Raw genomic sequence first — 25,113 nt, 5'->3', positions numbered from 1 at the left:
GAGTAAACTCAGGCTCCTGAGACACTAAGGGACTTTAGACCTAAAGTTAGTGAGAGATGGAATCCAAGCTGGCAAGCCGGGCTTCGGACTTGTGACCCAGGAGATATTCCACTAAAGAGAGAGACTGTTGTATAACCTCAGTGAAAGGGCGAGGACTACGCCCTCCATCTTACCCTGTGTCCTCCATTTTGGGACAGCCATGTGCTTGGCAAGGAGCTTCTTCCCGAAAGTCTAAGCCTCTGCTAGCCACACCCAGGAACAAGACACCGACTTGCGCCTGGCCAATCGGCAGGGCCCACAGTCATGCCGGGCTAGGCCTCTCTCTGCCACTTGGCTTACCGTTGCATCGGTGAGTGTGGTCGGGGAGCCGAACTAGTTCGAATAAAAGACTCTCTGCTTTTGCATCGGACTCGGCTGGCTCCCTGGTGTGGTCTAATGGGGATCTTGAAATCTGGGCATAACACTCAGAACAACAACAAACATAGCCTGATATCAAAGAAGCCTCAGCAAATGGATTCTTCATTCCAAGGCCTTCTTTTACTCTTTCTAATTTATTTTTCCCAAGTTCTGGTATCTGGTAAACACATATATACCTTAGAACTGATATGACATACTTTCCTGTCCCAATTCTAAATAATTCTGGAAAAACTTTTTTTGTCCCTGCTCTTGTGCTTTCAAAAGAGAAAATACTGGGAACAGGCAAGATAACTTTGCTGTTCACCCCTGGAGATGTCTGCTCTTTGAAGACTTGGAGCCAACTGCAACAGCATGCCTATCAGGACTAGCAGCTCGCCTATCGGTACTTGCTTGTCTCAATACCCTCTTCTTTGCACACCCATCAAGAGCTATTAGGCCATTAGTTCTGTCCAACCCCCAGTAGTTCCTTGAGTTGCAAGAAGTGACTAAAAATTATCTAGATTTATTAAGAAAGCATTTTCATGAAACTCTTTCATGTATGTCCCATCTCTTCCTTCTGAGATACTCTAACGCAGTGATGGCGAACCTATGACACGCGTGTCAGAGGTGACATGCAAACTCATTTTTTTGGTTGATTTTTCTTTGTTAAATGGCATTTAAATATATAAAATAAATATCAAAAATATGTCTTTGTTTTACTATGGTTGCAAATATCAAAAAATTTCTATATGTGACACGGCACCAGAGTTAAGTTAGGGTTTTTCAAAATGCTGACACGCCGAGCTCAAAAGGTTCGCCATCACTGCTCTAAAGACTCTTTCAAAATGGTGTTGTCACTGGTGTTAGTCAGGGTCTCTAGCAAAACAGTCCCAGTAGAATTTTTACATGTACAGATAAATTTATTTTAAGGAATTGGTTCATGTGTTATGGATACTGGCAAGTTCAAAATCTGTATGATAGGCTAACAGTCTAACAACCCAGAAAAGAAATGATGTACAGTTCAAGTCCAAAAGCAATCTGCTGGCAGAATTTCCCCTTCCTTGAGGATCAGTAAGTCCTTGAACTGTTTCAGTTAGGCACACCTATATTATAGTGAATAATCTGCTTTACTTGAATTCTGATTTAAATGTCAATCTCATCCAAAACACCTTTGCAGCAACATTCAGAAGTGTTGTAACACACAGCTGGGTACTGTGGTCTAGTCAAATTGACACACTAAGTTAAAGATCATGTCTCTTATCGCAGTCAATTAAACTTAGTTTTGCTAGATCAACAATTTTTCTAGTCAGCTGTCAACTTTTGACAGCTGACGCTTGGTTTATAAGCATCAGGCCTATGAAGAAGTGTCATAACTAATAATACACTCCAGTTTCTAGGTTAACTCCAGAACCTACATAGGAGATAAGATTCATGCAGAATTTGAGTTCTTTTCATTTGGCTAATTGCAATATTAGCAGGACCTAAGCCAATGTTTAACAAATAACAAGTACTCAATAGATATTTGGAAAATAGATGAATGAAAAAAAATAGATTAGTAAGTCAGATATTTTGGAATTTTTCTTTGCAGAAAAGGAATGATATTTTCAAAATGATAGCATTATCTAAATATATGTACTGTGGAAACTCTCCTAAAAGTCAGTACTTGAAATTTAACATATACCAAAAATATGATTATGGGATAACCTTACATGTGTCTAACACAGATAGATATTCAGACACATAATACCCAGAGAAAACATTTCATGATTTTTTATTATAATTGAAAATCATTTGTTCCATATGGGAAATTAAATTGTTTAAAGTTTTCCTTATTCATTCATTCAGCTGCTTTGGTGATGTTTTGCATCCTTATATTGTTTCACAAACAGTACTGAAATATTTTTTATTCCTTAGATATCACTGTCTTTTTTTTCATACATCTCCTTAACACTTTCTCTAATTTCTTAACAAACGGCACTTTAAAGGTGCCATTCTTATCACTTGTATTCACAGGTCTTCATCTTAAAAAGCTCTAGGTGACAAAAATACCTGAGTATCAAATTGATGCCATTATATTCATGAGGATGGCAAAAGTATTCTTCTTCTTGATTTATATCTTGGTTTTTATTCTCATAGCCTTTCATATTTTAAAAATGTCTCCCATATGTCACCTCCTAAATCTTTATAAAAACCTTTGAAAGCAACTCATTTTTCTCATTTCAGTTAGGAACTGCATTTGCCTGAAGAAGGGGTCCCCATGAATAGTTTGTGCAGGACATGCATCCCAGAGAGTGCCACCTAGGACTCTGTAACCCCAAATGAATGACTGCCTACAATGTTACGTGCTATGTAAACGTTTGTTACCTGAACTAAACTTCCTAGAAAACATTTACAAAGACTCACTGTCCTGAAACCTTCTGTACTTTTGATTACACAAGGAAATTATATTTTGCTGGGTCTGTCAATCTGAACATTAAGAAATGTTCTAGTGGCCCATAATATGAGTATAAACAATGTCTTCTCTGTACCTTAGAGGTGAAATCTCCCATAAAGTCACTACTCAGAATAGGCTTTACTGTCTACACCTGACATTAGATATGGGTACAAACTAATAAATAGTTTACTGTTGATTCACAAAATTCTGTAAACCAGTTTATCTACACCAACAGTTAGCTCATCTGGGAAAGGACCTCTGCTATCAGTAACATTGATGTCTTCATTGGTCATTAAAATGTCTACATTATTCCTCTTAATGAATTCCTTCCGTTAACTCTAAAGAAAATTTATCATCAAGAATACAAGCTGAGTTTTTTTCATAAAGCTATTAAAATACAGATAAAAACTTGCATGTGACTCATCATACCTTAAAGACAATTGTGCCTTAATCCTCCACAGAATGTCAAAAGCTATAATTTTATAAACACACATACGCACACACAAGCAAAATCTAGCTTTACAATATGCCAAGAGCAAAAAAGAAAGCATTAGAAGTTTTAATGCTCTAATTTTTCTGCCAGAAAAATGGTATGCTCAGCAAAGTAAATTGTTTCATGTCCAAGAGCCAGTTAGCGGTTAAAGTGGTAATCAAAGCCAATAGTATCTTACTCCAAAATGATGCCTATACCTCAATAATTACTAAATGAGTGTGTGTGCATACAGAAGTGTATATGTGTTTACCCTAACTTTTTAAAAATACATGTACATAAAGGAAATCAGTTTTTTTAAGTGCAGGGTTCTTATATAAAAAAGTAATAACAATTGTAGGAATAGATCCTTAATAACAGATAAGGTATTTTCTTTGGCATTAGAAAAGAGGAAATGTAATTTTATTATAAAGATTTGTTGGACTTTATATTTCCTTTTGGGCAGTGGTTCTTAAAAAGAATATTTCATCTTTGTTTTTTTAAGTCTGTTTTTAATAAATTATATGATAGAGTGGCATTATTTCTTAAAAGTAACACTAGTGAATAATTCATTTTTCATTAAAAATTACAGTGATTTATCACTCTGAATGATTTACATTGCAATATAAATTTCCTGAGTGGGACAGAAATTTATATCGTCACCTTTTCAGACAGAGAACCATTTATAACCTTGAAAAGTGAAATGAGACCACTTGAATCTACACAGCTTAAAAATCGGGACTGAGCTGAGTTCATTTGTGTCAAACAGACATTTTATTTTGTTTCCAGGACATTCTTTTCTAGGAACTTAAGTGTGTAAACTAGTAAGTTCACTGTTTGCTTTAAGAAATACCTATAAAGAAATTTATCTGGACATATTTCTGCTTGTATGCTCCAAATCCTAAGTATTTTAATAAATTAGTTACATATACACCGAGTGGCCAGATTATTATGACCGGCCAGATTATTATGACCATCCCATCAGTACTTCATTGACACTTCCAAAAATACTGAATATTGAAAACTTCCTAAGCAAATACTCTCAAGGTTTTATTATTATTATTATTATTATTATTATTTGCATAACTAATTCACTTCATTGTACCAATGGGGTGGTCATAATTATCTGGCTGGTCATAATAATCTGGCCACTCAGTGTATTTCTGTGATAATCTGAACTTAAACTTAGATGAAAGGGAGAGGTGTACATGAAAGCAAAATGTCATGCTAGGTGGACAGAAATAATGCCTAATTAATATGTAGGATCCACAGACAGTTATCTGTGCAAAGCCTACTTAAGTCTTCATATATTCCATATGTGTTCATTTGAATGTTCAATCCCAAAATACTTCATATAGTACTAAGAATACTGTCTGGTGAAGACCATAAGAATACTATTACTTGGAGAAAAGCCTAATGACATTTAAAGATGTTTGTTTTTAATAATATTGTAGATTCAAAGGTAAATTCAGGCTCAAAAAGCTGTATGCAAATAAAATATTAAAAATCAATTATGTTGCTCATTAATTATATATTGCTAATAAATTATATATTATGTCTATAAATTATATATTATGTCTATAAATGTCATTATAGAATATATATACATACATATGTGTGTGTGTGTGTAATTCCCATGTATAATTATTGCTCCAATGAATTACTAAAATGAAAAAGGACAGGTTTTCCTCAAGGTACAGTGAAATCCTTATTTGGTTGTGCATGCATGGATCAGCTTTGATAGCAGGAGGTACATTATAACCTTAAAATTTATCATTGTTACATAGAAGTTACAGGTTAAAGGATGACACAGTCAACAAAAGTGTCATTTGTGAAATCAATATATCACTGACGCAAAAATCACTCTCCAAAACACTGCCTTGGGGTCACGGTGGTTCGCAATGATACACTTTAGTATCTCGTCTCAGGAATAGGGAACATGCCTGAGTCTGCCATGCACTGAGCCAAACTTAAAAGTGTATTTTAAGCAACCTGATATATTCATTTCGATATATTCAATTTAATGTGAGTCAGAGAATTAGAACATCAAAATAATTAGAGAAGAATCTTGGACTAAGACCAGGATATCTGGGCAACAGTGAACTGTGGATGATAATCACACTGAGGTAAATATTACAATTCCTTTTGTTTGGTGAGATTAACACACGTTGTGTAAATTGGCCTCATGAGATCAAGACCAAGGTTGGGAAGGAAAAAATGGTAAACGGAAATGTCAGTAGCATATTCTACATTTGCTACAAAATGCATATATAATTGTTTTTTATATTGCCCCATTACTTCTTCATAATCATCCTGAGCATTTTATAAATATATTTTTGATTTCAGAGAGGAAGGGAGAGGGAGAAAGAGATAAAAACATCAATGATGAGAGTGATGAGAGAGAATCATTGATTGGCTGCCTCCTACATGCCTCCTACTGGGGATCACATGTGCCCTTGACCAGAATTGAACCTAGGATGCTTCAATCCGCAGGCTGATGCTCTATCCACTGAGCCAAATCAGCTAGGGCCAGAGTATTTATTATCTCTAGACAGGCTTACATAAATTCATGGACACTCAGCAAGTAAGTAGAACAGCTAGAATTTATCCAGATCTTTAACTCGGTAAAAACAAGAATAAGCCATCAAATCCACCACCAATAACTATAATAATAATAGAGCACTGGGTAGTCTACCACTTTAAATTATTATATCATTTGATCATTTTTGTTTCATAACTCATTAAACAACATTGATGCTTAGCATCTACTACTTATGAAACACTTGTGATACAGGTATATATGACCCATGTCCATCTCACAAGGAGCTCACAGCCTTTGTACATGTGTGTAAGTGCCCATGTGTGGGGCTGAGACAGGCTCAGATAGGGCAATAAGAGTACAGCATGTTATTGATTATGGTATTGCTTACAGAGAGCTCTATAAGCTCCAAAGAACATATTTCTGACCATCACCCTCTGATGGAGAAGTATTTTCTGAAATATATTCTAAATTTAATGGAGCAGGATTTTTCTAGAAAAATATAAGAACAATATGGTGCTTATGAGAAACTTTAGAACTTTAAAAAAGAGTATTTAAAATCAGGAAAAAAAATTTGTGACCCATGTATTAAATTTGGTAAATACATTAAAAATTATCTTACTGTCTAGTTAACATTTTTCCAGAATGGCTTTTTTTTTCCTACCAGCATTTTCATCCACTCAGAACATGTACTAAATTAATAAACTAGAAGAATTGATAGATATTTTGACATTATAGCTTCAGGCAAAGGCATAATCTCTAATTAAGTTGAGCTTCTAATTAGAAATATCACATGGAACAAATTTTAATTAAGTACCACCTTCTACACATAACGTCAAACATGTGACTTAGCATACACATGTACGCCAAGGGAAGAGGAAAAGGCTGAAGAGTTGGCCTCTTCTACAACACCTTAATGTCCCCCGTTTCCAAGTATTCCAACTCCCTAGCTTTTAATGTACTAAAGGTGTTAGTGTGATAACTGTGTGTTTATGTCCAGTTTAAGTTCTAGTGCAGTGATTCTCAACCTTCCTAATGCCGCAACCCTTTAATACAGTTCCTCATGTTGTGGTGACCCCCAGCCATAAAATTATTTTCTTTGCTACTTCATAAGTGTAATTTTGCTACTGTTATGAATCATAATGTAAATATCAGATATGCAGGATATATTTTCATTGTTATAAATTGAACATAATTAAAGCATAGTGATTAATCACAAAAACAATATGTAATTCTATATGTGTTTTCCGATGGTCTTAGGCGACCCCTGTGAAAAGGTCATTCGACCCCCAAAGTGGTCGAGACCCACAGGTTGAGAACTGCTGTTCGAGTGGGTCATGTGTTACCCCGCTGCCCCCAAAAGGAAAAACTGATGAAGAAATACAGAGAAAAAAAATCTAAAGATGATTCTCTTCCTCCTTCTTCCACCAGATGCTACCCATTAAGTGTTCCTCCTTTGATGAGTAATATAGCATTGCACTTAATATATTATCCATAGTTATGTCTTTGCCCATTATTTAAATAAACATTTTTGTTCAATGAATATATTTTACTGTAGAAACTATTCCAGTGCTTTGGTTAGAATAGACACATAATCTTTTTTATTAGAAATTATTGAAATATTCTTTTAAAAATATACTTTATTGATTTTTTACAGAGAGGAAGGGAGAGGCATAGAGAGTCAGAAACATGGATGAAAGAGAAACATCAATGAGTCACCTCCTGCACACCCCCTACTGGGGATGTGCCCGAAACCAAGGTACATGCCCTTGATCAGAATCGAACCCGGGACCCTTCAGTCCGCAGGCCGACGCTCTATCCACTGAGCCAAACCGGTTAGGGCTAAAATATTATTTTAATTATTTGCTTCTTGTTTAGGGTCAGGGTTATATGGGATGCTATTACTATTAAAGGATAAACACCTGTTACTAGTAAAGCATGACTTTATTTAAATTAGTTGAATCATTGCATTAAATTTCCAGTGGCTATGAGTGAACATCTCTCATTTGCTTAATGACTATGTGTGGTTTTTTATGAAATGCCCATTTATGTTATTTGCCTTTTTCCTAGTGGTTGAGGTTCAAAAAAGAATGGCATTCTCTTTTTCTGTTTGGGAGAAGTTGTTGGGTGAAAAAAAATCATTACTTCTAAATGATTTGAAAATGTATTTTTATTAACTGGTTGTTTTCCCTTTAAATTAGTTGGGGTATATTATACCATAAAGATAGTGAATAATTTCCTTTCTGAGTTTCATTGCATGTTTTGGCAAAATTTATACAATTCTAAATTTTTAAAAACATGTATATAAGGATATTTTCAGTTAGCTTGATCTTTATTTAAATTTTTTTATTGTTGACACTATTACAGATGTCCATATTGTCCCATCTTTGCCCATCCCCACCCAGCCCTCGTAGCCGCTTCCCTCTGGCCATTACCACACTGCCGTCTGTGTCTATGGGGTTTGCATATATATGTTCTACTAATCTCTTTACCTTCTTTCATACAGTCCTTCCTCCCCCCATCCCTCTGACAGCTGTCAGTCTGTTCCATTTACTGTTATTGTTGATGTGATGTTGATGTTGAGTAATGGAAGTTAGGTCTTGCAACCTTGAGGGCTTGCTACTACCTCCACAATCCCATTGTTTAACTCACATAGTAAAAATCAACGGAAGAGTTCACAAAATAGCTGTCTTTCCCATGGAGACCTGTTCTTCACAGCGAAAGAGAAAGAAAGTGTCCATTTGCTGTAAGTAGATACAAGAAGTTATATCCCTAAAAGAAAGTAAGGAACCATCTATACTTCTCCCACCTCTGGAATCATTCTAGTCCACCCTTTAATCATTTCTTTTTTGTTGATAAGAAGGGGTGGGGAAGAGGCCAAGGTTGTTACCTCAGAGAAGTCAACTCCAAGAAGAAGAGGCTCACCATTCAAATTAACAATAGTGAAAGCTAATAAAGATTAGAAGTGGGTTGAACTGCATAAACATAGTGTGTTTGCCATCAAGTGTAATACATTTCTTTTTTAAAAAATATATTTTATTGATTTTTTTTACAGAGAGGAAGGGAGAGAGATAGAGAGCCAGAAACATCGATGAGAGAGAAACATCGATCAGCTGCCTCCTGCACATCTCCTGGGGATGTGCCCGCAACCCAGGTACATGCCCTTGACCGGAATCGAACCTGGGACCCTTCAGTCCGCAGGCCGACGCTCTATCCACTGAGCCAAACTGGCGAGGCTGTAATACATTTCTAAGTGAAAATATTTGTCACCTTTAAATTTCACTAATTTCTATTTTTATTCAAGAAGATAGGCAAAAAAAAATGATAGGCCATTTTAATCAGCATGTAAAATCAATCTCTACTCCCAAATTAATTTTGCAGGTTAAAACCTTATAATCATTCTCTAGAGAGCTTGCACTTCAACAGATTTTACTGAATTGAATAATTTGGTTACGATGTCATTTTCCCAAAGGCAACAAAAGTTCAAAACTAAAGTACTTAAGAGTACATTCCTAAATCTGCTTTGTTTTTTTTTCTTTTTTCAGTCTTCTTACTTAACAATATATTTCTCAACTGTTGAATGGTCACTAAACTGTATATTTATCTTTAGAACAAAAATGTTCATTTAAAAAAGTGTATTTCCTAAGCAAAAGACAGAAAGCTAGACCAAAATTTCTCTTCATTAAAATAACATACTATACCTATGCTGTTTTAAAAAATATATTAAGCAATCTTTGGGTTTATCTTATGCTTTCAGTCTTCAATGATTTATATCAGTGATTCCCAAAGTGGGCGCTACCGCTCCCTGGTGGGCGCTGCAGTGATCCAGGGGGGCGGTGATGGCCACAGGTGCATTTGGGGGCATATATCTTTCTGTTTAATTGCTATTAAAATTTTAAAAACAATTAATTTCCAGGGGGCGCTGAGTAATATTTTTTCTGGAAAGGGGGCGGCAGGCCAAATAAGTTTGGGAACCACTGATTTATATGTATTTCAATCCTAAAGGAAGGTTTTATAACAATATACCTTGGGATCTAAATGCTTCTATTTTTTAGCAAATGCTCTTTGATGTTTATCAAAGCCTTCTACTTGAGAAAGAGTAAGCAAAAATGGCAGAAATGGTTGTCTCCACATGATTTATATTTAAATATGTTTCAGACATATGGGAGAAAATATTTTCAGTATAAATATTTTCACAAGGGACATTTCTTATGTTTGACAAGTGGACATTTAGGTCATGTATACCTATACAAAAATATAAGTTTAATTAACTTTAAGGTATCAGTGACCTATTTTACCAGATAACTTCATTTAAATATTAGAAAATCTTTAAAAAACTTAATACATTAATTCACTCTGTCATTGAAGTCAGATATTACTTTTTCCTCTTTATATCCCAGAGCCTTACACAGACTTTTGATCCTATTATATAATACACAATCAATACATTTTAAATTCTAGTATTTATATAGTCAAAATCTACCTTCTCTTTAATGAAGTAAAATTTGCTTATGGACAACATATAATGCTGGCTTTTGGCTTTTAAAATGTGTTATCTATGAGCAAATGTGTGTTTATAATTTTACTAAAATTTTTTCACATACTTTTGGTAGAAATATTTGCTTTCATAGCTTGTAAATAATTTTAGCAGTAGTCAAAGCAGTTCACTATCGGCTTATATACAATCACTATTGACACAATAAGCTTTTTTTGGGATAAACAAACACTAGGGAACATTATTAGTTCCTATAAAATCTTCTCTCTTCACTGTGAATGTGTCATGCTGATGAAAAGAGTGGCTATTTGGATAAACGGAACATAATCAGGATCATCATCTGATTATTTCAAGTACCTAATTATTTCATTTGTAAATATATTTTGAACCCTCTAAACGTGTAAAGAATGCCCTTCAATTTTGTATGTTATACAACATAATTGTGTTCACAAAAGGGGGGAAATGAAGCTTGATTTTTCTAAGCAAAACTTTGCTTCTGAAAAGTGACAGGAAGGTTGGTCACATTCAATCTCATTAATCATTCCAAAGATGAAGTATTTTTTGCATGAATTGATACAAGTCTTCAGGTTCAGCAACAGGAATTGAAACTGAAAAGCGCTCGGGGCACAGAGTAAGTGTAATTTATATAATGAGACTCTTTGCCAATGCATCCTTTCTTCCTCCTTCTGGTCTATTTCTTTCCTTTGTCTCTGCAGTTATTAAGCTAACATTCTTCAAATCTCTTCCCACCAATGGATGCTTCATTTCCCATTCCTTCCCATTGACTGACCTATTTTCCTCAATTTTACCTCCCAACCAACAATTTAAAAGCTTTGTTAACTAAATTCTCAGCAGCACTGGGCAGATTTCCTTTAGAAATAAGTGAGTCCCCAAATAGACTCTACGCTTTTTAGTCCCGAGTAATTGAGCCTATTAAGTTCTCTTGTTTCTTGGGCCAGAACGCACTTCCAAGAAAAAAATTGTGAGATGAGGGAGATTCAAGCTTCTAGGAATACTCTTAAATGGCAGGCAAAGGATTGGGGGAAATGTTGAAAATGATTTTTTGGAAAGGCTACGTTTAAAAAAAATGTGTTTCTTTTCTCCTTGAAATATTCTGATCAATGACCTAGGTTACCTATTCATTAGAAATCCAAAATTGGATTGCTATTTGATATCTGCCTATAAAATATAAAATTCAGGGATTTTTTTTTGCTTGTTTCTTGTCTGTTCTTATTGGAAAATGTATGTGAAAACTATGGATTGGACATGGTGGAGCATCATGTACAGACCATGTGTTTAGAGGTCTCACTTAAGTCTTTACAATGAAATAAACAAATGGGGGACTCAATTATAGACTTTAATTCACAGAAATTGAATAGGCACTCCATTTACTTCTGTGTATCCTCCAATAATATTCACTTACATAAAATGATTACATCTGGATCTTTTTATTTAAGTATGATATAAAATCAAATTGAGATAGAATTAGATGTCATTTTTGTATGCTTTAAAACTTAATAAATACTTGGCTACTTTATAATACAATGAAAAATAAATAAATTTGGGCTGGGCTGGTGTGGCTCAGTGGTTGGGTGTTGACCTTTGAACTGAGAGGTCACGATTCGATTCCCAGTCAGGTCAGAGTACATGCCTGGGTTGCAGCCTCAATCCCCAGTGGGTGGCCTTCAGGAGGCAGGTGATCAATGATTCTCTCTCATCATTGATGTTTCTATTTTTCTCTCCCTCCTAATATATATATATATATATATATATATATATATATATATATATATATATATATATATATAAAAATTTGGGCAATTTGTTTTAATCCTCACCCAAGGATATGTTCATTGATTATTAGAGAAAGAGGAAGGGGGCAGGGAGAGAGGGGAAGGGGGAGGGAGAGGAACTGATGTGAGAGAAAAATAATCGATTGTCTACTGTGAGCTTAAATCAAACCTACGTTTTGGACATTTTAAGCATTGAAACATATTCATAAATACTAGTATACATCTGAAACTTTAAATATTTTATCAGGAGTAATGTTCATAAAAGTCAATCCCAGTGAATTTTATCCTGAAGTAAAGGCACAACTGTGAATAAGATTAGTAGAAATGAGTTCACCTCAGTTCCACAGACCTTTGCTGAGTTCCATGACACACTCTGAATTATTAGCTCATGCAGACAATTGAGTTAAGACAGGCCGCATCAAAATTAGATGATTCACTGAAAACAGTTTTCTAAGGTAGAGGAGTTAAAACAATGATATTAAAAAGTGTTCCATAGTTATAGAATTGACAACTCAAGCCAGATGATTTCATTTCTTGGGAAAATATAAAATGCATTATGAGAACAGCATATGTTGTTATTGTTATTGTTAATGTAATTAGTTTAATGTTAGAAATGTATACAAATATGCCCAATTTGCTAGAAGAACAAAAGAAAGAAGCACAGCACATAAGACATTTTCAAACAATATATGTGTCTGTGAAATAGTGTGAAGCAAATTAATTTGACAAGTTGGTCTCAAAACTTCATCTGAATGAGCAAAATTTGTGCCCACAGTGAGGGATACCTCATCTTATTATTTTACGGTATTCTTCCTTTTTGCTTTTGTCCATCATAACAGAACAAATTCTCTATTGAGAAATCACTCCAAAGACTTTAAAATTTATTTATAGATCATTCACTATTTTTTTTCTGTTTTGTGTATATTTGGGAGGGGGTCACTCTTAATTGTTTTTCTATATATTTTTGTTATTAAATATTTACATCTTATGTTTTCTTACTCATATATGCTAAATATATCTGTACTTAGTATACCATTTATTTTTTTCACAAGATACGCCATTTAATTTTTTTTAAATATATCCTATAAAGACCAATGTAGTTTTCTTTACTCATTTCCTGTACAGAGTGTTATATTACTGGCCAACTTATGGCTATGATTTAATTATAACCTACCTGCTTCTTTCTTTAGCCTTTTTCTTTTTTTTAAATCCTCACCCAGGGAAATTTTTCCATTGATTTTTAGAGAGAGTGGAAGAGAGAGGGAAAGACAGAGAAACCCATCATTTTGTTGCCTCCTGCATGCATCCTGACCAGGGCCCAGGCCGGGGAGGAGCCTGCAACCTAAGTACGTGCCCTTGACTGGAATCAAACCTGGGACCCTTCCCTCCACAGGCCAGCACTTTATCCACTGAGCCAAACAGGCTAGGGCTCCTTAGCCTTTTTCTTAAATCAAAAAGCCTCTGTCTTAACTTCAGGACTTGTGTTTCTAGCCTTATACTCTATTTTGCCACTTTCTAGTTCACATTTATACTTTCTCTTTCCCCTTAACCTTCTCTACTTCATGAATTTCCTAGCCTGGACAAAGACTCCTCTACCCAACTACACTCTTCTCTTGCTCACCAATCTGCCCTAATTAAACTGGTCACCATCAAGTGCTTCTAATTTTTTCTTTCTAAATATTCCTCAAATTTCTACTGAAACTTCTCTAATATCATCACTTCTTACCTGGATGAAAAACTCAACATGGACCAGTCCATCCTACTTAACTTGAATCTATTCTCCTTACTAGACCCCTTATAACCTGTGTCCAGATAAACTCTTTTATTTTCCTGATGTAATACAAAGCAGGTTGTCTCAGAGGCCTGGGCAAGCATGTAATTAAAATTTGAAAGTGGGGTCTCAATGTATACATTTGGGCTATACCTTCCATGTATGGTAGTGATATGATGTTTACCTTCACAGCACTGTTTTAAAGTTTTTATGAAAGTTCTTATATACATTTTAATGCAATTCTAAAACTGTAAGTAAATAATAGCTAAAATAGTACGTAGTTTGAGAAACACTTGCCTATGAGATAAATTCCATGAACCCTGGAAAGGTGGAAACAGCTTTTGATTGTTTTTGTTCAGTAATGGGTTATTCTCACTTTTTGAATTTTCTAAAAATTCTCAATGTTAGTGCCATAGATAATAACTTTGGTTCATACTTTAAATCTCTTTTCTTTATTACGAATGAGATGTCAAATGGCAAGTTGAGCACATTCTTGATTCTTAGCTAGACCAGTGTAATTAAAAATTTAATTAATAATTTTTTTTATTTTCTACTAGTTCTAGTTGTCTGCCAAATATTTTTCTGACAGTTGAATGAACAGAACCTCTGATAAAATAACTCTTAACAGATTATTACTTATTACCTCTTACCATCTATTGATTATGATCAGAGTATAAAGGTTGCTGAAAGTAGGACTTTAGGTTTAGAAGAAGCTTAAGTCTACATACGGGATAGTCATTAATATTTCCAGGGAGGCTTTGAGAAAAATAGTTGTCTTATTATATCACCATTGCTTGACGAGTGTCATCTCTGAATAACAGCATTGGAATAAAATTTACTATCACTGTCATATCTATTTACTTTATCAATCTTTTATTTTCTAAGGGTGTTGAATAATTTATTAAATATTTGTTCAAGCCACTCTGCATTTTTAATGCAGGGGTTGGTAAACTTTTTCTGTAAAGGGACAAGCAGTAAATTTTTTTAGCTTTGTGGGCCATAAAGTTCCTATTGCAGCTACTCAATTACGTGGTGGTATCACAAAAACAGCCATTGACAATACATAAACAAATGGATGATGCTGTATTCCATTAAAACTGTATTTATAAAACTAGGCAGTGGTCCAAATACAGTCCGCAAGCCACAGTAAAACAATACCTACTCAAAGAGAAAGCATACATGAATATACTGTCTATTTTGAAAGAGTGTTGGGCCCTGGCCAGGTGGCTCAGTTGATTGGAGCCTTATCCTGTGCACTAAAAGGTTGGGGGTTCAATCCCAAGTTGGGGTGCGTATGGGAGGCAACTGATCTATGTTTCTCTCTCACATTGATGTCTCTATCTATCTATCTATCTTTCTCTCTATATAAAAATGAAAAATAAAAAAAAATATCCTCGGGAGAGGATTAAAAACAAGTGTTGTTCAGATATGAGCCTCATGTCCATTGTCATAGAGCACTGAGGTGAAAAGGAAGGTAAGAATGAATACCCATCATAAGAAGAGCTGTAAGAATCTAACACAGCTCTATCTTGAGGTGTAGAAGATGAGAAATTAAGTGAAAGTTCAGCGATGAAACATGGATTTAATTCACTGGGGAAATAATATTATTATGGGTCTTTTCATGTCAGGCATGCTATGAAGAAAAGGTCGGCCATTTTCAAATGTGCTAATGTATGGACATACTGTGCTGTAAAAAGCTAACACAGCAGTCCTGAAGGCATTACCTTCAAAGAGCCCATCTGGGGTTTGGCCCTTGGCTGGTTGTTAGGAACCTGGCTATTTTAGCCACCCTGGGCTGCTAAACACCTGCCTTCCTTCTTGGAGTCTGAAATTTCACTAGTTATAGCTGATTGTTGCTTCTACGTGAACACTCGCCAATAAAAACCTTGGAATCTGAGTGTCAAGCCGGCTTTCTTGGGCCACACACGTTGCTGCATTTTGCTGTGAGATTCAGGAGTGCATTTTGTGTGTGTAGTGGGAGTGAGTGGAGAGGGATATAGGATGTCTGGGCCCGGATTCCTCCAGACTCAGCTTGATCCATCTGTTCCCCTGTTGATTGTGTTAGTAAAATATAGCTGTGAGCACAACTGCCTCTGAGTACTGAGAGTCCTTCCAGCAAATCACTGTGTACATGTTCTTAGGACCTCTAACACACACACACACACACACACACACACACACACACACACACGCTACTCATCCTGATTACTTAAAAAACAAGTTTTCTATTCTGTTCTCTCCTACTGCATTTTCCCCTTCCATTTCATTTTATGTTCTAACACTCGCTTCTAATGTTAGTCCAATCAATTGTTATATTTAAATTAAAAGCCATTTGTACCTTACTATATGATTTTCTAATCCACTAATGCGGCACTGTTCTTGGTAGCCTGCTGAGCTGTCATCCTAGCCTATCTACCCTATTTTTTATTTCAACCATTTGCAACAAAGCACACAGAATCTTTTCTTTCAAGGAGTTTAGTGCTTATCTGTGACAAGAAAGACATATAGCAATAGCATGTCAGTTAGCCATTGCTGTATAACAAATTGTCTCAAAACTTATGGGCTTAAAATAACAGAAAATTATAATTTCACTAGAGGCCTGGTGCACAAATTCATGCACCACTGGGGTCCCTCAGCCTGGCTTGAGAGATCGGGCTGAAACTGGCTCTCCAACATCCCCCAAGGGGTCCCAGATAACCAGAGGGCGCAGGCCAGGCTAAGGGACACCACTGGTGCACGATTGGGGTTGGGGAGGGATGCGGGAGGTTGGCCAGATGGGGAGGGACTACGGGAGGGCTACAGGGTGTGTTTCGCCCATCTCACTCAGTCCCAATCAGCCAGACCCCAGTAGCAAGCTAACCTACCAGTCAGAGCGTCTGCCCCCTGATGGTCAGTGCATGTCATAGTGAGCAGTTGAGCGGCCTTAGCATATCATTAGTGTATTACGCCTTGATTGGTTGAACGGCCAACCAGATGACCGGACACTTAGCATATTAGGCTTTTATTATATAGGATAGTTTCTATGGGTACCTCTGGCTCTGGGTCTCTCATTACGATGCAATCAAGTTTTCAGCTGTGATTACAAACATTTCAGGTCCAACTTGCATCTAAGTTCACTCACATAGCTGTTGGCAGATTCTCATTCACTACTGTCCAGGGTCAACAGTCCTTGCCACTTGGGCATCTCACAATCCAGGACAGCTGGCTCCTAACCACTTGCCTGCCTGCCTAATTGTCCCTAACTGCTTCTGCCTGCCAGCTTGATCACCCCCTAACCACTTCCCTGCCAGCCTGATCAATGCCTAACTGCTCCCCTGCCGGCCCGATCACCCCTAACTGCACTCCCTTGCCGGCCTGGTCACCACTAACTGTTCTCCCCTGCAGGCCTGGTCGCCCCCAACTGCCCTCCCCTACCAGCCTGATGGCCCCTAACTGCTCTCCCCTGCAGGCCTGGTCTCCCCCAACTGCCCTCTCCTGCAGGCCTGGTCTCCCCCAACTGCCCTCCCCTGCTGGCCTGATCGCCCACAACTGCCCTCCCCTACCACCATCTGTGTCCACATGGAGGCGGTCATCTTGTGCGTTGGAGTGATGGTCAATTTGCATATTACTCTTTTATTAGATGGGATTGTATTCATTAGAGACTAGTCAGTAAAATCAGTCACACTCTAGGAATGGGAATTACACAAAGGCATAAACAACAGAAGGCATGGGTCACTGAGGACAAGTTAGAGTCAGCCTACCACAATATGAACAAAAAATGGTTTTATACTGTTTTGGCTTACTATGTATGTATGTATATGTTATTTATATATATGTGTGTATTATTTATATGTACACATTCTATTTTTGAGGAAGGCCATTATATTGTTTTTAAAGACAAGAAAACTAAAAATAAATGAGGTTAAGTTCATCCTATGTGCACTAGAATTTCATCCCAGAGAGTCTAGTTATGAAGAGCACATTTGTAATTCCATCATACTTCCCTATGTGGATTCAAACATAGAGGGAAACATTTATCATTTCTTAAAACTCAATTAATAAACATTTTAAAAATACAAATAAATGACTATGTCTTCTGTACATATGTTAGGAAAGCAATAAATATTTGTTTGATGAACAAATTAATATCATAGTTTATTTAGAGTTTCCTGGAATTACCTAATTTTTAAAGGTCATAAATTAAGCCTTTGCTTTACATATGAGAGTTAGAAAAATGAAGAAGGAAAAAAAAAGCCCAGCTGACATGGCTCAGTGGTTGAGTGTCAACCTATGAAACAGGAAGTCATGGTTTAATTCCCAGTCAGGGCACATGCCCAGGTTGCAGGCTCAATCCCCAGTGTGGAGTGTGCAGGAGGCAGCCAATCAATGATTCTCTGTCATCATTGGTGTTTCTATCTCTCTCTCCCTCTTACTTCCTCTTTGAAATCAATACAAATATATATCTAAAAATTATTATAAACATGTAATATACATGCAGAAAAGGCACATATCATGTGTACAGTTCAATTTAAAAAAGAAATACAAAAAAAGAGAGAGAAGAAGGAAGGAACGAAAGGAAAAAGGATGGAAGAAATGGGAGAGAAAAACAAAACTCTAGGGAATTTTATTTTAACTTGATATCACCCTTAAGGAATCAGGATGGATTTTCAAACCAGTTTTATGTAATATATTGTATACAGTTAAAGCGCAGCACAATGAAATCCTTTGAAGTTAAGAATTAAAGTGATATAATAAACAACAAAAATTTATACCATAAGATATAATTATACATACACCAGGAAACCAATATTTGTGAACACAAATTAATCATGTTTGTAGTTTAAAAATATAGTAATGATGTGTGATAAAAGTTATTATCAGTATACTAATGTTAATATGAATATCTCTTTTTAGTTAAAAGAGACAAATTTAGGGTTATTTTACTAAAGTCTGCAGGGTTCTGGAACACAGTAACTTATTGGATTTAATATATTTCTCATAAAAGTGTCTCAGAAGAATTAATTTCATGCTTGACACATTTTTCATAGACTCTGTGATTTTATATCTCTGATTTATAATAGGCTAGTTTTGTTGGATGATAAATTCTCAAATTGCAGAAATTTTAAAACTAAAAGATTTTTTTAAAATATAACGATGAAGTTTGGTTGGTAAAATATGAAATATGAACCTTTAAGTGAGTTCATTTTACCAATGGTAATATAACTACAATAGCTATATATTTCTTTGTAAAAATAAAATATAAATTAAATAGACATTTTCCATTTTACTTTTTCCCCACATAGTGGGCTAATTTATAATAGAGTAAAACCTCAGTCAGCAAAATACTCAAGAATTTGGTGATCCTTACTCTTTCCTATACTATACACTCACAAACTGGCATAAAATAAAGAGTGGTTGGTTGGTATAACGAACCTATGACACGCGTGTCAGAGGTGACACGGAAACTCATTTTTTTTGGTTGATTTTTCTTTGTTAATATAAAATAAATATCAAAAATATAAGTCTTTGTTTTACTATGGTTGCAAATATCCAAAAATTTCTATATGTGACACGGCACCAGAGTTAAGGTTTTTCAAAATGCTGACACGCCGAGCTCAAAAGGTTCGCCATCACTGACCTAGTGTGATGTTCAATACATATTTGTTGAATGAGAGAATCCGATGTTTAAACGCCCTTTATAGAACTGATCTTGAGAAGCTTCGCATTATATCCAAGGATAGCATTCCTTTACTGTGGCAGATAACCCCATTACTGAGAATTTTAGCTTAAAATTTTTCTTGTTATATAAACCAAGACTGCTCTTTAAAGAAAATCTATCCATCCATTGATTTCATAATATGGTCCTCCTTGGAGGTATGTGACATACAAATGAATCCCTCGATTGTCTGGCAATCTTTTAAATATTTGAAGCAAGCTATTTTAAGGAAATGTTACAGAGGTATTAACTTATGATTTCTTTGTCCTGTCTTTCCAACCCCACTGATTGACCCCACACCCTCTCTCATGATATTAGCTAGATTTCTGTGGGTAACGGAGTTGGCAGGACCAAACAAATTTACCTGAAAACCTTTCATCTTTTGTAAATACTTAATGAACTGATCAGCTATGTGAAGTGTCAGAGACCATGTCCCCGTCTGAGGGAAAATGATTGGCACTGGGCAGGAAGATATCACAGATCCAGTGTGTGTTGCCTGGATCACGCCAGCTTCCCCAGAGAGAACATGCATGGCAAACATGACAGACTAAATAGAAGGGACGTTTTACTCCTGAATAGATGCTACGTAAGTGTCTTGACTTATATAGGGAAGAGAAAGCTCTAATTATGCCCAAGATTAGTTTTCCTTCAGTCCTCAGGAATAGTGGCTATAGGTCTGAAGGAACTTTAGCCAAGGAACATAAAGAAATGTGCTACCTTGCCCATTTCATTTGGAAAAAATATATATCAGTGACATGCAATTGCATTCACCTTAAAACTTGTTGAAACTATAAGTCTAAGCTTCCTCTGATTCCCCTCCTTGCCTGTTAGTCTACAGAGCAATACGAGATAGTCAAGAGTAGAAGGTTCAGTGCCAGAAAGAAAAAAAGATTATAAGCCTATTATCTAGGAAAATATTCTTTACCTAGTCTAAGATTTTACAGGTATAAAACAGAAACAGTGATGCCATGAAGCACTATTTGGGATACAATCATGGGTTACCTCCCACTGAAGAAGAGGAATATAGGTAAATAGCAACACTGTCTGAGAGTTCAATCGATATTTAATGCTTTAGAATTGAGATATGAAAATTTCCTTTAATTTAACAGCATTTCTTCAGGCAGGCAGGACTGTATATAACATCTTTCATCAATTCTGGGACACCCCGTGTTGTTCATATTATAACATTTCTAAAATTGAGGTGCGTTTTCTAATCAATAGCATGTCAGAATTACTTGGGGATATTTCACTTAGCATAATGCACTTTTTTAATCATGTAAATAGTGGTATCTATAGAATCCCTTTTTGGAGATGAGACTATCATAAATCAGGGTGTCTATTGTGGTTTTATGTCAAGTCTAGACCCATAAAGGTGACAGACTTATCAAGCTACTTTCTTTTTACAATTCGGTGTATCATGCATATGGTGGCAAAATATGGTGGCCAGAAAACAGATGCCTGGCCCATTATCAATTTTAGTGTTAGTTACTGTTGTTTGCTTGTTTTCTCCTCAGAACTACTGAACTGCCAAATAGGGTAAAATCTGACTTTGTGAGTTTGGAAAACCTAAATAAGATCAGAAAGGTATATCCATTTTTATTGTGCTGATCAAATCCATTCTCTGGCCGAGTGGGCAGTTGGGAACCAGAAATTGACTCATCAGAGTAACTACCAATGATGGCCCTTGAGTGACAATCAAATAATGTCTCCTGATGCATCGCCTACATTATAGTTTTTTTGTAATAGAAGAAATAACTTCTGTAAAGCAGTTATGAAGTGTTCAGTACCTAGGGGGCCCTCAGAAACTTTTATTCCTCAAGTTGTCATTCTCTGAATATATCCTAATTGTACCAACCACCTTCAGGTACAGTACCCAGAACTGACAAGACTCCTGTGTGCCTATCATGTCTTCAATCTGGTTACTATATTTCTGTTCATGAAATATAAAATCCCATCAGCTCCGTTAGAGCTACATCATACTATTGATTCATATTGATCTCACTGTCAAGTGAAACCCACAATCTCTTCCACACACACTATTGTTAAGTGATCCTAGCCTTTGTATGGCTGGCTTTTTGGACCAGGGAGCAAGACCTTACATTTATCATTTTATAATGCTTCTAAGTTTGGCCCTTTACTCTTTGTTGTCCAAATATAGTGGATTCTCTATTCTGTAATATAAAGTACGGGCCAAATTTCCCTTCCTTTTGTCATACTCAAATCTGCTATGAATAACGGCTTTATAGTAACTTGACTGGCTACAACTACCTAAATGACTGGAATAACTTTAGATCCTGAAGGAATGTGCTATAACCTTCTCTTTAGACTAATGCCTTTTTACACTATCCTTTACCTAGTTATGAAATCATACCTTCTATCATCAAGTTCACATTGATATGTCCTAGTCACCAAAACTTATGAGTAATGCTTTAGTTAAAACCAATGTACTGCATTTCTTTGATTAGTTTGTCTAACATTCTTATTTAAAAGAGGATAAAAGGCTGTGATATAGTCTTAAAAAAAAAACCTTGCTGAAGTCTAAGAAGCACAATAACACCTGAACTCAACCCTTTACTGTTATTTTTTTTGTACATTTCAATATCCATTTATGGAACCACCAAAACAAAGCCTAAAGATTCCAGAAATTCCTCCCTCCTTCACAGGGATTATATCCTGACAATACCTCTTCTTAACAACTTGTTGCCCTTACTAAAATGTGTTTCCCACCACTATTAATGCAGTTACTCCAGAGTAGCTAAGACTAGCAGGATTACTGATAGTGAAAATCCCTTTAAAATAACTTACAGTGGCTTCACCTTACGCTTAATTTCTACAACACATATGTAATAAAGAGTGTGACTATTTTTTTTTAATGTTTGACTGGACTATTGAGACAATAATTAAACTCTCTAGATATGTTGGGTTCACTGAATCAGTGAACTTAAGCATTTTTCCTGTGTGTGTAGAAAATTATTCTGTAAAGAGAACAGTTCTTAACATTTGATAAAGCATTTAGAAAAAATTTCATGAAATAAAAAATATTACAAAAACATTACAAATCATACAGTAATGAAATATGTTCTTTCCTAAAATGATTAGGTTAGTTCAGAGGTTGCTGATATAAAAGCATTGCAAATAATTTGAAATTTCTATCTTCATAGTATATAGCACTTTCAATATATATATTTTTAATATATAAATGTGTTTATATTAACTTGTTAGAGTTAATGGTTTGGAAATTAATACACTATATTGGGCAGAGAGGAATAGCTGTTAAACTTTTATTTTCTACTACGGATGACAACATATTAAAGTGAGAGAACTTTAACATGAAACACCATTTTTAAATACCTTTGCTCTTTAATTGAGTTATTGCAATTCCAGATTACTATCTTATTGAAATCTTCAACAGATAATTATATTCATTAATCATAAGGTACTAAAATTTCATCCATTTAATGAATATTTATTGAACACTGTGAATAGATATTTTATGCTAGGAAATATACGTTTGACATAGAATTTATAGACATTTACAAAACATGAAACAACACATACACATATCAATAGCACAACTTCTACTCTCAGAACTTCAGGAAATATTGTATTAACTAGAGATTTCTTAATAATAAATACATGTTTATTGTTAGTAAATTTGAATGCAATTAAGTTTTGATTTATAATACTATTTAAAGGATTTTTATTGTCAGACAGCACATCATTGGTAATTACACAATAATATAAATGTTAGGAGAGGGGCCTGGGGAAGGTTTGGTAATCACCGAGACGGTAGTAGCTGATTCAGCTAGGAGGACTCAAGGATTCAGAGCTTGTTGAAGAAGCTCTATTTGTGCTTTGTAAACCACCTGTTATAAATGCCAGTATAAAAACAATTTCAATTTTGACTTGTATGTTTGTTCGTTTGTTTTTTCTGCTGTTACTAATATGGGAAAACTATAGCAGCATCAGCAACAATAACAAAAAATATACTATTGGTCAAACTACATTGAAATTTCTTGATTAGAGGAATTTGTTTTCTTTCTCACTGTTTAGAAATGGCCGGTCAGGATTCTCTTGGTTTTAATCTCTATAGACGTAGTTGAAATAACCATACATCAGAGGACTGGGCCCTGTGGGTAGCTTCTTGGGCACAGGTATTTTTTAACAATGCAACTTTCATCACTTGAGCAACACTCCAGGTTTTAGAAGCCACTAGAGATTTTGTATGAACTATTCAGGTCATCAACTTTAAAAAAGAAAATTTTTTTTTAAGTCAGTGAGTATTTTGAGTATTTTATGCCTATTTTAGACTGTTTTCCAGTTCTCTTTGATTTGCTGTGGCTGGTGGGTTTATTGTCTTTTAACATTCTGCAGTGCTGTTAATATCCTGCTTCTATTTTTAATCTTTGCAAACAATATCTCACTTTCTGAGTAAAATTTATAAATAGAATCACCTTCCCCAATGTCTATATATATATCTTATCTACCAAGGTTGTTTAATGAGAAAAAGACCTAGGACTCCAAAACTTATTCCTGCCTTCAAAAAAAATAAGAGAAGTATTTAAAATACTAATGCTTTGTGCCATAGTTGGGTTTTTTGGTTGGTTTGGTTTTCATGAATATGTTTTTGAAGGCAGGGCAGGGTGGATGGGAAGAAACCAACCAACGAACTTGCATGCATATATGCATAACCCGTGGGCACAGACAATGGAGTGATGAGGGCGATTAACTTTGGACAACATGGCGGCAGATGGCATTTATATTATTTCATTTTCTGAAATTTCAGATATTCTTCTGAGTGCATACATGCACATATTAATGTTTATATATATTTAGACTATTAATCAGTTAAGTAAATCTCAAATATAAGAAATAAAAACGGAAGGAGTCTCTTTCTTGATGCAAATATTTAAACCATATAGATGAAAAAATTCTGCCACAGCATGTATATATGATACAATAAAAAATAAAAGAAAATAAAATTAAAATAAAAACTGAATTGGCTAGAAGACTCCACACAATTGTTCAGAGTGACTCCCCATTATCTACAGGAAGAATTATTCTGCGTGTTATAAGAATTAATCACATTCATACTATCTACTTACTTGTTTCCCAATTCAATACTGAATAGCCTGGTAAACACAATGAAGTCAGTTAAAGCAGAGTAAAATGATACTTTAGAGACCACACTGTCTGTTTTACAAACTACCTTATTACATACTAAATGGATTCAAATCATGCTTGATGAATAAGAGAGGTGAATGATATCCTTATGGTCTTTTTCCAGGGATTTTAAAAGGCTCGCTTTGCTGAACATTAAAAAATAAAGTCAAATGAGATTTTAATAGACTGACTTTAAAAGCAAGCAGCTTGCTTTAGTATATTTTTATTATTACCCTATTATGGAACTAGAAGTAAAGAGAAAAGGCAGCAAGTTAGTTACTTTGTTATAAATATCATAACCTTATATACATATACTAACAGGCAAATCTTCACAAAATATTCAACTCCAGATTGAATA

The sequence above is a fragment of the Myotis lucifugus genome, unplaced genomic scaffold, assembly GCF_000147115.1.
Source record: "Myotis lucifugus unplaced genomic scaffold, Myoluc2.0 scaffold_0, whole genome shotgun sequence".
NCBI classification, from domain to species: Eukaryota; Metazoa; Chordata; class Mammalia; order Chiroptera; family Vespertilionidae; genus Myotis; species Myotis lucifugus.
Note: the sequence above shows the minus strand (reverse complement) of the source record.